The following is a 12,901-nucleotide window of genomic DNA, read 5'->3' as shown; positions in this document are numbered from 1 at the left end:
TACTTTTACGGAACCGAATTGAGAAATCTAATTCAATTCAACCACGGGTTATAACGTTCAATAAATTCGTCACCGTGAATTTATTTGTTTATCATAGTTCTAAAAATGGTAGGCTTTAGACACGATGAAATGATCAGTACATCTTGATTCAAGCTTCTGTTCATCAAGATAGATAAGAAGAGATATAGGCAGGTAAACTTATATCTTTATGTGTATTTTATGTGTATGTTTTTTTAATAGATAAGTGGAAGACAAGCCCAGATAACTTTTTTGAAGAATCTCATAGAATTTTCTGTCCACCTATCTTAGTCCGGGAGCCAAACCCAAAAAATGGCATTTTGATTTTTGGAATCCTCAACTATCCTAGTTTTGGAAATGGTCGGTCCCCAAAGCTAACTCCTGGTCAATTTTTCATACTGGGCCCGAGTTTAGGGGGTACTTTTTACCCTTTGTAAGGATTTGTTAAGGAAAATGCCATTCCAGGGATGATATAATTTGCTGCTGTATCTAGTCAATCAGTTGACCAATTGCTTTGAAACTTTGCAAAAAGTTTCAAGGTAGGCTGATGATTATTTTCGGCAACAATTTTTTGTGAAAAATTATTTTTATAGGTTTGCCTGGGGGAAAAAAGGGAAAATTTGGGTATTTTAACTAAATTTTGACCCTTTTTATAAGTCTGGGACCTACCCAAACAACTTTTAATGAGACACAAACTAGGTGTTATGATAGACCTTGATGCAACACTGCAAAAAATCATTTCTTAAAGAAAGTCACACATCTTATAGGAAGAAAGTTAAACTCCTAATAAGGAATTAAGTCTTAATACAAGAAAACGCCATTTCAATGTTTTTCATTTTCTTAGAATTTTCAAAAGTCGAAATACTGAATTCTTCGCTCAAGAAAAATAATCTTACTGTAAAGATTTTGTCAATATTTTTCTTATGTTAAGAAAATTACAATATTAATTTTCTTAAATTTTCTTAAAAAGGGCGAAAATCAATAGCAAGCGTATTTTTTAACAATAGGCTTTTACTCCTATTAACATATTTCTTTTATCTTTCGAATAAACATTTGAAAAAATGTTTCTCTGGAAATTGACGAAAAGATAGTACCAAAATGCTATGAGAAGATATAGGTTTGTTGAGTGTAAAATTTTAATTTTCAAAAAAGCACGCGGTGCGAGAAGACGTGTCTTCAAAAACTTAAAAGATAAGTATTTTTCTTTCATTGTTACTTTATCGTTTATTTATTGCTTTTTTGCCTGTAAAGCTATAACATACCACAGTTATAAGCTGATACATGTAAAGCAAATCTTTATGCAAATTTTATTGAAGGAAATGGAAAGGAATAAGTAAGACAGCGTATTCAGGAAAATTCATGGATGTGGTCTACTCTCAAGTACTTTAAACGGTGCTGTTTGTAGTACCAGCCATAACGATTTTCGCTTAGCTGTATGAAGGTAAAAATGGGAAAGAATGAGACAGCGTATCCAGGAAAATTCATGAATGTGGTCTACTCTCAAGTACTTTAACCAGTGCTGTTTGTAGTACCAGCCATAACGATTTTCGCTTAGCTGTATGAAGGTAAAAATGGGAAAGAATGAGTCAGCGTATTCAGGAAAATTCATGGATGTGGTCTACTCTCAAGTACTTTAAACGGTGCTGTTTGTAGTACCAGCCATAACGATTTTCGCTTAGCTGTATGAAGGTAAAATGGGAAAGAATGAGACAGCGTATCCAGGAAAATTCATGGATGTGGTCTACTCTCAAGTACTTTAAACGGTGCTGTTTGTAGTACCAGCCATAACGATTTTCGCTTAGCTGTATGAAGGTAAAAATGGGAAAGAATGAGTCAGCGTATTCAGGAAAATTCATGGATGTGGTCTACTCTCAAGTACTTTAACCAGTGCTGTTTGTAGTACCAGCCATAACGATTTTCGCTTAGCTGTATGAAGGTAAAAATGGGAAAGAATGAGTCAGCGTATTCAGGAAAATTCATGGATGTGGTCTACTCTCAAGTACTTTAACCAGTGCTGTTTGTAGTAGTACCAGCCATAACGATTTTCGCTTAGCTGTATGAAGGTAAAAATAGGAAAGAATGAGACAGCGTATTCAGGAAAATTCATGGATATGGTCTACTCTCAAGTACTTTTAAAACGGTGCTGTTTTTAGTACCAGCCATAACGATTTTCGCTTAGCTGTATGAAGGTAAAAATGGGAAAGAACGAGTCAGTGGTATTTAGTAAAATTCATGGATGTGGTCTACTTTCAAGTGCTTTAACCAGTGCTGTTTTTAGTACCAGCCATAAATATTTTATAAGCTCAGCTGTATGATAGAGTGAAAAGTGAGTGACTATCCATGAAAATCTATTTATGTTGTGTATAAAATTCCAGGTCTTCCAGCTACTTTATCTGGTGCTCTAACAATTTATAAAAATATTTCTTATAGTATTCATTGCCTTTAGTGTCATACTTTTTTTTCTTATAGTAATATTTTCCTTTTTCTTATAAATAGTAGCGTATTCTATTACCGATAATTTATGTGAACTTTTTCTTGATTTAAGAAAATTAAAGAAGATATTTTCTCATCACAAGAAAATATTTATTTATAGAGTTAAGTAAAAAATACTTGACATAAGAAAAATTTTCTTAATGGTATAAGAAAAATTATCTTAAAAGAATTTTAAGAAAATTTTTCTTACCTATCGGAATAGAAAATATTTCTCATCTTAAGTAAGTTTTTACTTAACTCGTTATTTTTTTTCTTCTAACAAGAAATGATTTTTTGTAGTGAATACATCAGAAAAATTTCAAACAGACAGTATTTAGTATTATTTCAGGGCTGCAGGGGGTATAATTGCCCATTTTTATGGGTTTTTACCTTATTTGAGCAATTTTCACCACTAATCTTGGTTAAAACGTTATCAAAAATAGTTTTAACTTGATTTTCGTGTAGTATATCCTGAAAGATTCCAATGCTGACTTAAAACTAACAAAACCAGGGTGCAAATGGACAAACCAGGGGATAAAAATGCCCATTTTAGGCGATTTTTATCGTTTTTGGACCTATTTCACCCATAAAGCGGTTTTATGGTGTACCAATTTTATTTCTGACCACTGAAACAAGGATAATTTTGTAGTAGGAGCAATGGGAAAGTTATTTGGGGTTTTCATTGTCTGTAATCAGGGTCACTGTGGGCAAATCAGGGGGTAAATACACCACTTCTTGGTAGTTGTTGCCTGAATTTGGATGTTTTTATTGTATCGTAGCCTCAAATTTATATACTTTGAGATTGAAACCAGTTATATACCCTTCAGTCATTTCTTAATACTTTTGTTGACAACTACACAAAATAATGACGGATTTAAAACTTAAGTTATGCCCAAATGATAACATTTATTTGACGTAATTTTGTCAATTTTTGCTTTGAGATTCCACTATATTGCTATTCAGAGCTTCCCAAAATGGTCCCAGCTACTTGTAGAATTATTATCTTGAGACTAGCTACTAATAAAAGGTCAGTAAAACTGCAAAAATGATCAGTCAAATTATGAGTATGTAGTACATTATGAGTATGCAGAGGACCGTTAGTTTTGTTTTCACAAAACGATTAGAAAATCTTTCATCAAAGCAGGCCTTAACAATGACACAGCACTTTTATTTCTACCCAAGTTAACAATATTTTACAAATTATTAGGCTCCAAATAACTATTCTACTTAAAAACCAGTACAGGGACCATTTTTGGAAGCTCTGAATAGCAATATAGTGGAATTTCAAAGCAAAAACTGACAAAATTACGTCAAAAACTGACAAAATTACGTCAAAAAATGTTATAATTTGGCCATAACTTAAGTTAAATCCGTCATTATTTTGTGTACGTTGTCAACAAAAGTACTAAGAAATGACTGAAGGGTATATAACTGGTTTCCATCTCAAATTTCATAAATTTGAGGCTACCATACAATAAAAACATCCAAATTCAGGCAATAACTACCAAGAAGTGGTGTATTTACCCCCTGATTTGCCCACAGTGACCCTGATTACAGACAATGAAAACCACAAATAACTTTCCCATTGCTCCTACTACAAAATTACCCTTGTTTCAGTGGTCAGAAATAAAATTGGTACACCATAAAACCGCTTTATGGGTGAAATGGGTGAAATAGGTCCAAAAACGATAAAAATCGCCTAAAAATGGGCATTTTTACCCCCTGGTTTGTTTGTCCATTTGCACCCTGGTTTTGTTAGTTTTAAGTCAGTATTGGAATCTTTCAGGATATATTACACGAAAATCAAGTTAAAACTATTTTTGATAACGTTTTAACCAAGATTAGTGGTGAAAATTGCTCAAATAAGGTAAAAACCCATAAAAATTTGGCAATTTTACCCCCTACAGCCCTGAAATAATACTAAATACTGTCTGTTTGAAATTTTTCTGATGTATTGCATCAAAGTCTATCATAACACCTAGTTTGTGTCTCGTTAAAAGTTGTTTGGGTAGGTCCCAGACTTAAAAAGGGTCAAAATTTAGTTAGAATACCCAAATTTTCCCTTTTTTTCCCCAGGCAAACCTATAAAAATAATTTTTCACAAAATTTTTTTGCCGAAAATAATCATCAGCCTACCTTGAAACTTTTTGCAAAGTTTCAAAGCAATTGGTCAACTGATTGACTAGATACAGCAAAATATCATCCCTGGAATTGCATTTTCCTTAACAAAATCCTTACAAAGGGTAAAAAGTACCCCCTAAACTCGGGCCCAGTATGAAAAATTGACCAGGAGTTAGCTTTGGGGACCGACCATTTCTAAAACTAGGATAGTCGAGGATTCCAAAAATGTATAGTTTATCCTGTAGAATCTTGGGTTAAGCAAAAGTGCTTATTTAAAGGAGATATAGGATTTGGCTCCCGGACTATCTTAATAAGCCCAAAAAAAACATACCCACCCTGCTGCTGGGCCTGCTCTGCCCTCTAACATTTTTGGTTTGGGGTCATGTTAAGGCCATAATTACTAAACATTCTTTTGGCCCAAACATTGATATTCAGGCCAAATTCGGACCTCAGATTTTTGGATTTCCACCTTCGAAAACTTGGTCCAAACATGCCCGATCTTGGGTCATGTTCAGGACTTTTTTTCAAGTATAAAATCACTAGCTAGCTACTTGCCTAGGGAAAAGTTCGAGTAATACCGTGGTTCGTCTATCCTCCTTATCAGTTCAGGAGATTGGCAGTTAGTCACACTAGCGTCCCGCCAAAATGCGTATCAAAGATTAATGCTGCGAAAGCGCTATATCGTTTACTTGACTCTCAAGCAAATAAATAAGGCGCAAAACTTCTAAAGGGATTCATGAAAAAATAACCCAGCACTTTTTAATGAAATTAACATTTTCAAATACTTTGAGAAATTGCCTATAACTTGAGCCATAGATGAATAAATTTGAGCCAAGCCAACCTTGAAAACTAATTTGAAGATCAACTTCCCAAGAAAAAGATCTACGGGGGAGGCGGAACCCACCTAGATCCGCGCATCACCGGATAGGCTGTTTCCCGGAAATTTTGCAGGACCTCAAATAATGACCCATTTACATATGCGGAATTATTTTTACTTTAGCGTATAAACCAGGCCTTAAAAATCGAAGTGCTGTCTCGGGAATTGAACGACAAATTTTGGTTGGTAGTTTTATTTTGTTTCAAACTTTCAAGTTTTAATTAATTGTCTTGCGAACTTGATTCAGGTAACTCTCATCCTTGTTGTGCAAATAAAGACAAAAAGACAACCTCCAACTGTGAAAAGTAGTGTAGCGCACAATAACAAACAATCAAACAATAACAAACAAGAGCCTGGTCATTTTTTAGATATGATTCGTCTGTTGAAGGAAGAAATTCTGGAAACACTGGGACAGAAAATCCAAGACATTCAATTTCAAGTACAAAACCTACAACAGACTCATCAATTACCTCAACAACAGACTCACCAAATACCTCCACAACAGACTCACCAAATACCTCCACAACAGACTCATCTGATACCCCCACAAGGACTACCGCTCAGACCACCATTCCAAATCCCTCAACACTACCATTCAATCCAATGCAAACACTCCAGTAGTGAATAGCTTTGCATTTTTTAACATACAAGGGCTTTGTCCACAAACAGTACCCAGCAAAGTTCCCTTTATTAAAGATAATGTTTGTAATGAAAACCAACTTTTTGTTGGATTGTCAAATACTTGGTTATATAACCATAAAGACGCAGAACTTAAAGTAGAAGGTTTCACTCCCTTCCGATGTGATTCAACAAGAAAGAAGAAATCTAGAGGCAGATTTACTGGTGGAGTTTGTTTTTATGTCAGGGATGATATTGCAGCTTCATGCGAAAAAATCTATTCTCACTCCTCGCCCAGTGTACAACTTCTTTGCCTATACTCAAGCATCGAAAATCTGGCTATCCTGGTAGTCTACCGACAACCTGACGACAAAGCAAATGGTAATCCTTCAACCGCAAATGATTTTATCATTCCTATCAATGGTGTAAAAAATGCACTTTCAAAGTTAGAAACCGTACCAAATATCATTTTTGGAGGTGATTTCAACCTTCCAAAAGCAACTTGGCCTGAGGGCCTTCCAAAATCAGGATGTACTATCAACGACCGTCTTATTCTAAAACTCTTTGAATCAGTTTTTGCAACGAATTCTTCATGTCACAATATATCGATTTGCCAACACACAAGGACGGAAATACATTAGACCTTGTTTTCACTAACAACGAACAAATAATACAACAGCTACACAACAGTACCTGTATTGCAAAGCACATCACACCACGAAATTGTACTAGTATCAACAACTCTGAAAGTTCAAAACTCCTTTCTGGACGACGATCAACAAGAGCCACGCACAAAATTCAACACACTAAATTATTTTGCTGATGACATTGATTGGGAAACTATTAAAGATGATCTCAAATATGTCAACTGGCCAAGTGAGTTCGATACTGAAGACCCAGATGTTATTTTGGAAACCTTCAACAACATATGCTACAGAATATGCGAAAGCAGAGTTCCCGTGAAGGCCAAGACCACATCAAAAACGAAATCAAAAGCTGAGAGATAACCGTCACTCTCTTACAAAAAGAAGAAGAAAATTACAAAAAAAACTTTTATACACCAACTCCAAATCCAAGAAAGACAAGATAAAAGATGAACTTTTACAAATTGAGAAAAAACTTCAAAAATCTTTTAATGAGTCAAAGCGTCACGTGGAAAGCAAAGTGATTGACTCAATTAAAAAGAATTCAAAATATTTCTTTACCTATGCAAAAAAGAAATTGAAAATTCGGTCTAATATCGGACCCCTATTGAATTGCAATGAAGAACTTACACAAAGAAGCAAAGAAATGGCTGATCTCTTAGCCGACCAATATGCTAAAGTGTTCAGTAAACCAAAGCAACCACAACCACAACCTAACCAAGACAAACAAACGTCAAGATTGATGAGATTAACATAACAGAAGACTCCATCGTTAAAGCAATAAATGAGCTGTCTCCATCATCTTCTGCAGGACCTGATGGATTTCCAGCTATGTTTCTCAAAAAATGCAAAGATGAGTTATCCGTTCCACTGTGTTTACTCTGGAAGAAAAGCCTAGAAATAGGTCTTGTTCCAACTGAACTGAAAAAATGTACCATAACACCAATTCACAAAGGAGGAAGCAGATCTCTGGCTGCCAACTACAGACCAGTTGCACTCACCTCGCATGTGATAAAAATTTTCGAGAAAATATTGAGAAATCATATTGTAAGTCACATGAACAACAATGACCTTTTCAATCCAAACCAACATGGTTTCAGAAGTGGGAGATCCTGCCTTAGTCAGCTTCTCGAGCAACACGACCTCATTCTTGACATATTAGATGAGGGTTTGAATGCAGATGTTGTTTACCTTGATTTCTCAAGGCTTTCGACAAAGTCGATCATGCAGTTGTACTTGGGAAATTAAAGCAATTGGGTATATCCGGACCAATCCACAGATGGATTGAATCATTCCTTACTGAAAGATATCAAACAGTAATAGTAAATGGTGATGTCAAGTCCAAAGCCCAGAAAGTAATTTCAGGAGTCCCTCAAGGCAGTGTATTGGGACCTCTTATATTTCTAATATTGATTGGTGACATTGATGAAAAAGTACTGTACTGTATATTGAAATCATTTGCTGATGATACACGTGCCACCAAATCAATCAAAAACACAAAGGATGTTGAAATTCTTCAAAAAGAACTAGAAAAAGTCTATGACTGGACTGAAGAAAACAACATGAAACTAAATGACACAAAGTTGAACTTCTACGCTATGGTCCAGATGAAGAATAAAAACCAAACTCACTACAAATCCCCTTCAGGAGAAAATATCGAAAGGAAAGAAATTTGTGAAGGACCGGGAGTACTAATGTCAGATGATGCTGTCTTTACACATCAAATAAATTCAGTCATTGAGAAAGCAAAAAACTTGATTTCCTGGATTCGGCTGCGGACTTTCTCTTCGCGTTTACCCCAACTAATGATTACTCTTTACAAATCATTGGTTATTCCAGTCATTTGAATATTGCTCAGTCCTATGGAGTCCAAGTGCTGTCAGTTCTACCCAAAGATTAGAAGAAATCCAAAAATCATTTCTCAAAAAGAATAACTGGCACTCCAAAAACTATTGGGATTGTCTGAAAAAAGCTAAAACTTTACTCACTTCAAAGAAGAAGGGAGAGATATCGGATCCTGTATACATGGAAAATAGCTGAAAATCTGGTTCCAAACATCAACAATAAATTTCAATTCAAGGAACTCCCAAGATTGGGAAGGATGTGTGTTCGCACCCATAGTTCAAAACTACATGATAGCACGCTTGTTGTGCAAGGTGCTAAGTTATTCAATTCAATGCCCAAGAGTATTAGAGATATGAAGAATGTTACAGTCGAAAAGTTCAAAAACTCTCTAGACAGACACCTCAGTTCGATCCCAGACGAGCCACAGATTCATGGTTACACAGGGTGCAGGAGAGCCGACTCTAACTCCATTCTTGACATGAAAACTGTTTAGCTGCCGACATCCTTCCTTTATTCAGGTTTGATGAATGCAGCATTGTGGTGTGAAGCAGAAAGTTTCTTGCCAGAGCATGAAGCTCGAAGACAACCAAAAGTAAGTAACCAAAAGTAAGTATACATCCTGTAGATGACTGGTGTTGTTTTTTCTGAAAGCTAAATTTCCTAGTGTGACTAACTGATTGGGTGGGCTATTGTCTAGTTTATGCATTTCATTGTGCATATTGCTGGGACTCACAAGATCTTTGTGTCTGCACTGCACCCTGCTGGTCTGCCATTTTGAGTGACATCATTTATTTTCACCCACGATCAGCCATTTTTTCTAAGAAATGGTTGAAGGAATATTTACAGGATAATTTTAATAACACCTTGATAGTAAGACAGTGAGGCTGGAACTTCGATTTTTGAGGATTACAATTTTACCAGCTTTTTAGCAATTTTTGCCTCGCTAACCCAAATCTCGCAACCTCTTTACCTTAAAGGAAGATCGAAATTAGAGTTTTTCAGCGTTCTGAAAAAAACGCAAAGCAAAAATTTTTTCATCTTCGCAGGATCGATTCTCAACAACAAAATACATCTTTTGGTCTTCTGGTTTGTTTCTGACGTTTTTCCTTCAAAGAATATCGATCACTTTCCTTTTCCCCTAGAGCGCGCGAGAAAAAAATGGTTAGCTCGCATTCTCGCGCGGGCGAATAAAGATGAGGCAGCAATCTTGCACTGAGGGTAGGTGCTACTTAGTTTCCGCCCTATTTTGCGCCCACAATAGAATGGTCCAAATACGGGGGTATTCCAAATGATAAACAATGTCGTTCTGTAGGTGTTTATTTTCTAAAAGATACAAATAGTATATTGAATATTATTAACTTATTTATTTAAGTATTTATGAGCCCAAATTTAAATATCTGGTTGAATAAAAAACAACTGATATCAGTTCTGTTTTTCCTCAAACCCCCAGGAAAAGTTTTTTGGCTGACTTAGCTATTTTTTACAAATTTCGGAAAAGAACTCCCATAGGAATTCCAATACATAACCCGATTGGTTCACTTCGGAACGGCTTCAAGAAAGTCATAATGGCAGATGATTTTTCTGAGGAATGAAATGTGTGGAATTTATCGATGTTGATGGCTTGTTGATTCTTTAAAGATTAAAGATAACAAGTATAGCTTTTTCTAATCCTGGAATATCGACGTTCCAGCTACACTGTAAGAGTAACTGACCCTTAGTGATTTACTATTTGTCCTACCTAATTTCCCAAAATATTTCTATTCATTTACAAGTATTATTTTCAAAGGAAAATATTCTTATGTAGAGAAAATTCAGTTCCTGTATTTTTGAAGGAAAATGGGTTTTATTATGGATATACACTTTTTCTTTTTATAAGAAGCTTAATTTAGTTCAAAGTCTGGATATTCCTTATTTTTTCAGAGAATTCCAGCCTTGAAATTCCTTTTGTTTTTTTAGTTTTCTCTCAAACTAACTTCAAAACTCTTTTCTGCCGGTATATTTTTTAGATATTTGTGAGAAGACAAATGTTTTTATAAAAATAATTCATTTGGAAGTGTAATTAGACCCTTTCCAGGGAACTGGACCCACATTTTTAAAAGTCAGAATTCATTGCCAGTAATGCTGCAGCGTAGTTTAAACTATAAAACTTTGTTGAAAGGGCCTGAAGGTCTGTCTGAAAATAGATTAAATATTTCTAAATGTAAACATTACTACAACTATAATATTAACCGTGGTTGGATAGACAAAATTTTCAAGGCTTGGTTACTTCTGATTTTTTGTTTTTGTCAGTGTTCCCTCAGCCGTCATTTTGAATTTTTTTTTTCAATTTCTGTATATATTCGTCAATTTTGTGACCTCTACAGAATCAACAATTTTTCATGAGTCGAAAACCCGTATTGAATTGCACAGCACCTCAGAGCTATAAAACCTGTTGTGTCACAGACTGAAGTGAAGAAGATGTGGATAAACTTCCCTAATTTTTTTTATAGTGTCCACTGCCTACTCTCAGGTACCTAATAGCCGGGGGGTTGGAATAAGCGGGGGGTTGGAAAAAATCTCAAAACTTAATAAGCGGGGGGGTTGGAATAAAAATGTCCTGGGTGGAAAGTTTTTGAAAAGCAGGCTAGTACTCGGGTAACTTAATGCATGTCCCAGAATTGCATTAATTTTTCCGCCCCAGTTCCAGTCCCTAAACCATAACAAACTATACATTTTTGGAAGCGTATTTGGATGTAGAATACCGTATTCTTTCTCAGTGTAATTAGAGATATCTTAAGAAAACCTGATTATGACGTCATGATTGCTGACGTCATAAATACAAAAAGTTGAATATCCCCAGAAATATAAATCAAAACTTTATGAAATTTGGACCAGTGATAAAGTACATTGAGATGTTTCAAAAAGTTTTGAAAGTTTTTCCCAAAATCAATGACGTCAGCAGAAATTGCTAGAATTCGAATTTTTGCGATAAAATGCTGACATCAGCAAATTTTCAAATTAAAAAAAAAGAATTCTCCTCCTCTTGATGAGTTCTATCATTGGTCTAAATTTCATAAAGCTTTGAGTATTAGTTCTTGAGATATTCAATTTTTTTAAATTATGACGTCATAAATAATGACGTCATAATCACGTTTTCTTAAAAAAAACTCAAATTCTACTGAGAAAGAATTTAAGTTACACCGAATACGGTATTCTACATCCAAATACGCTTCCAAAAATGTATAGTTTAGTATGGTTTAGGGACTGGAACTGGGGCGGAAAAATTAATGCATTTTTGGGACATGCATTAAGTTACCCGAGTACAGCTGAATTAGGACAAAAAAGGGAACTTTCAAAAACATTTTCCCAAAAATTAATAAGCGGGGGAGTTGGAATAAGAATGTCCTGTGTGGAAAATTTTCGAAAAATTAATTAGCGGGGGGGGGACGGCTATTAAGTACCCGAGAGTAGTTGCCGACAAATCCTATTTTGTGACCAAATTTCTTCAGACCCAGAAAAATCATACAAAAACAAACTTCTGTTCTTCTGTTTCTTTTATTAGTTATCTTCCTTGACCTGCTATTCACCCTAATTTGTAAAAGAATTTTGAGAAAAAACAAGTAGAACGGAGAGATTTAAGTTGTTTTTGAAAAAAACATATATACAAAAGGCTACAAAAAGCTTCGTAAAAAAATCTTCAACTCACATTCATAAAAATACTTTTCCAAATTGATGAGTATATATGTTAGAAAGCCCATTAAGAAAGTCCATTAAAATCAAACTTATACAGTTTCTTTTGTCTGAAATATTGATAGAAAAAGTCGAGGGCAATCAGTTTCTAGATTACGTCAAAGTGCAACCACCAAAATCGAAAATAAGAAAAAGAAGACTTTCCATTGGGATTAAAATATTTGAGATGTGGGGAAAAAATGACCTTAGATTGGATCAAAACATTTGAGGGGCATGCTTGGTCTTAAACCAACCATCAAAGATATTTTTGTCAGCCTAAGGAAAGTAATACGCATCGCCCCACCTGAGTGACTTAGCTAGAGACATAGCTAGAAATGGCTGAAACGAAAGATTTCTAAAGAAATTGGGGTAATAGCTATGAGGGTACGTACAGCTTCTCTATAGAGTTTATTAAAAAGAAATACCGAATTCACATTTCTTAGCTTATCTTTTTTACAATTTTTATTGAGAAAAAGCTCAGTTTCCAGAGCTGAAATAACCCAGGTAACTTTTGAGTCAGTTTGATCTGGAATTTGAACTGATCTTATAGCTTTAATTCTTATGGATCGATTAGAATCAATCATCAGCTTATTAAGCT

This window comes from Clytia hemisphaerica, unplaced genomic scaffold (assembly GCF_902728285.1).
Source record: "Clytia hemisphaerica strain Z4C2 unplaced genomic scaffold, Clytia hemisphaerica genome assembly, whole genome shotgun sequence".
In the NCBI taxonomy this organism is placed as follows: domain Eukaryota; kingdom Metazoa; phylum Cnidaria; class Hydrozoa; order Leptothecata; family Clytiidae; genus Clytia; species Clytia hemisphaerica.
Note: the sequence above shows the minus strand (reverse complement) of the source record.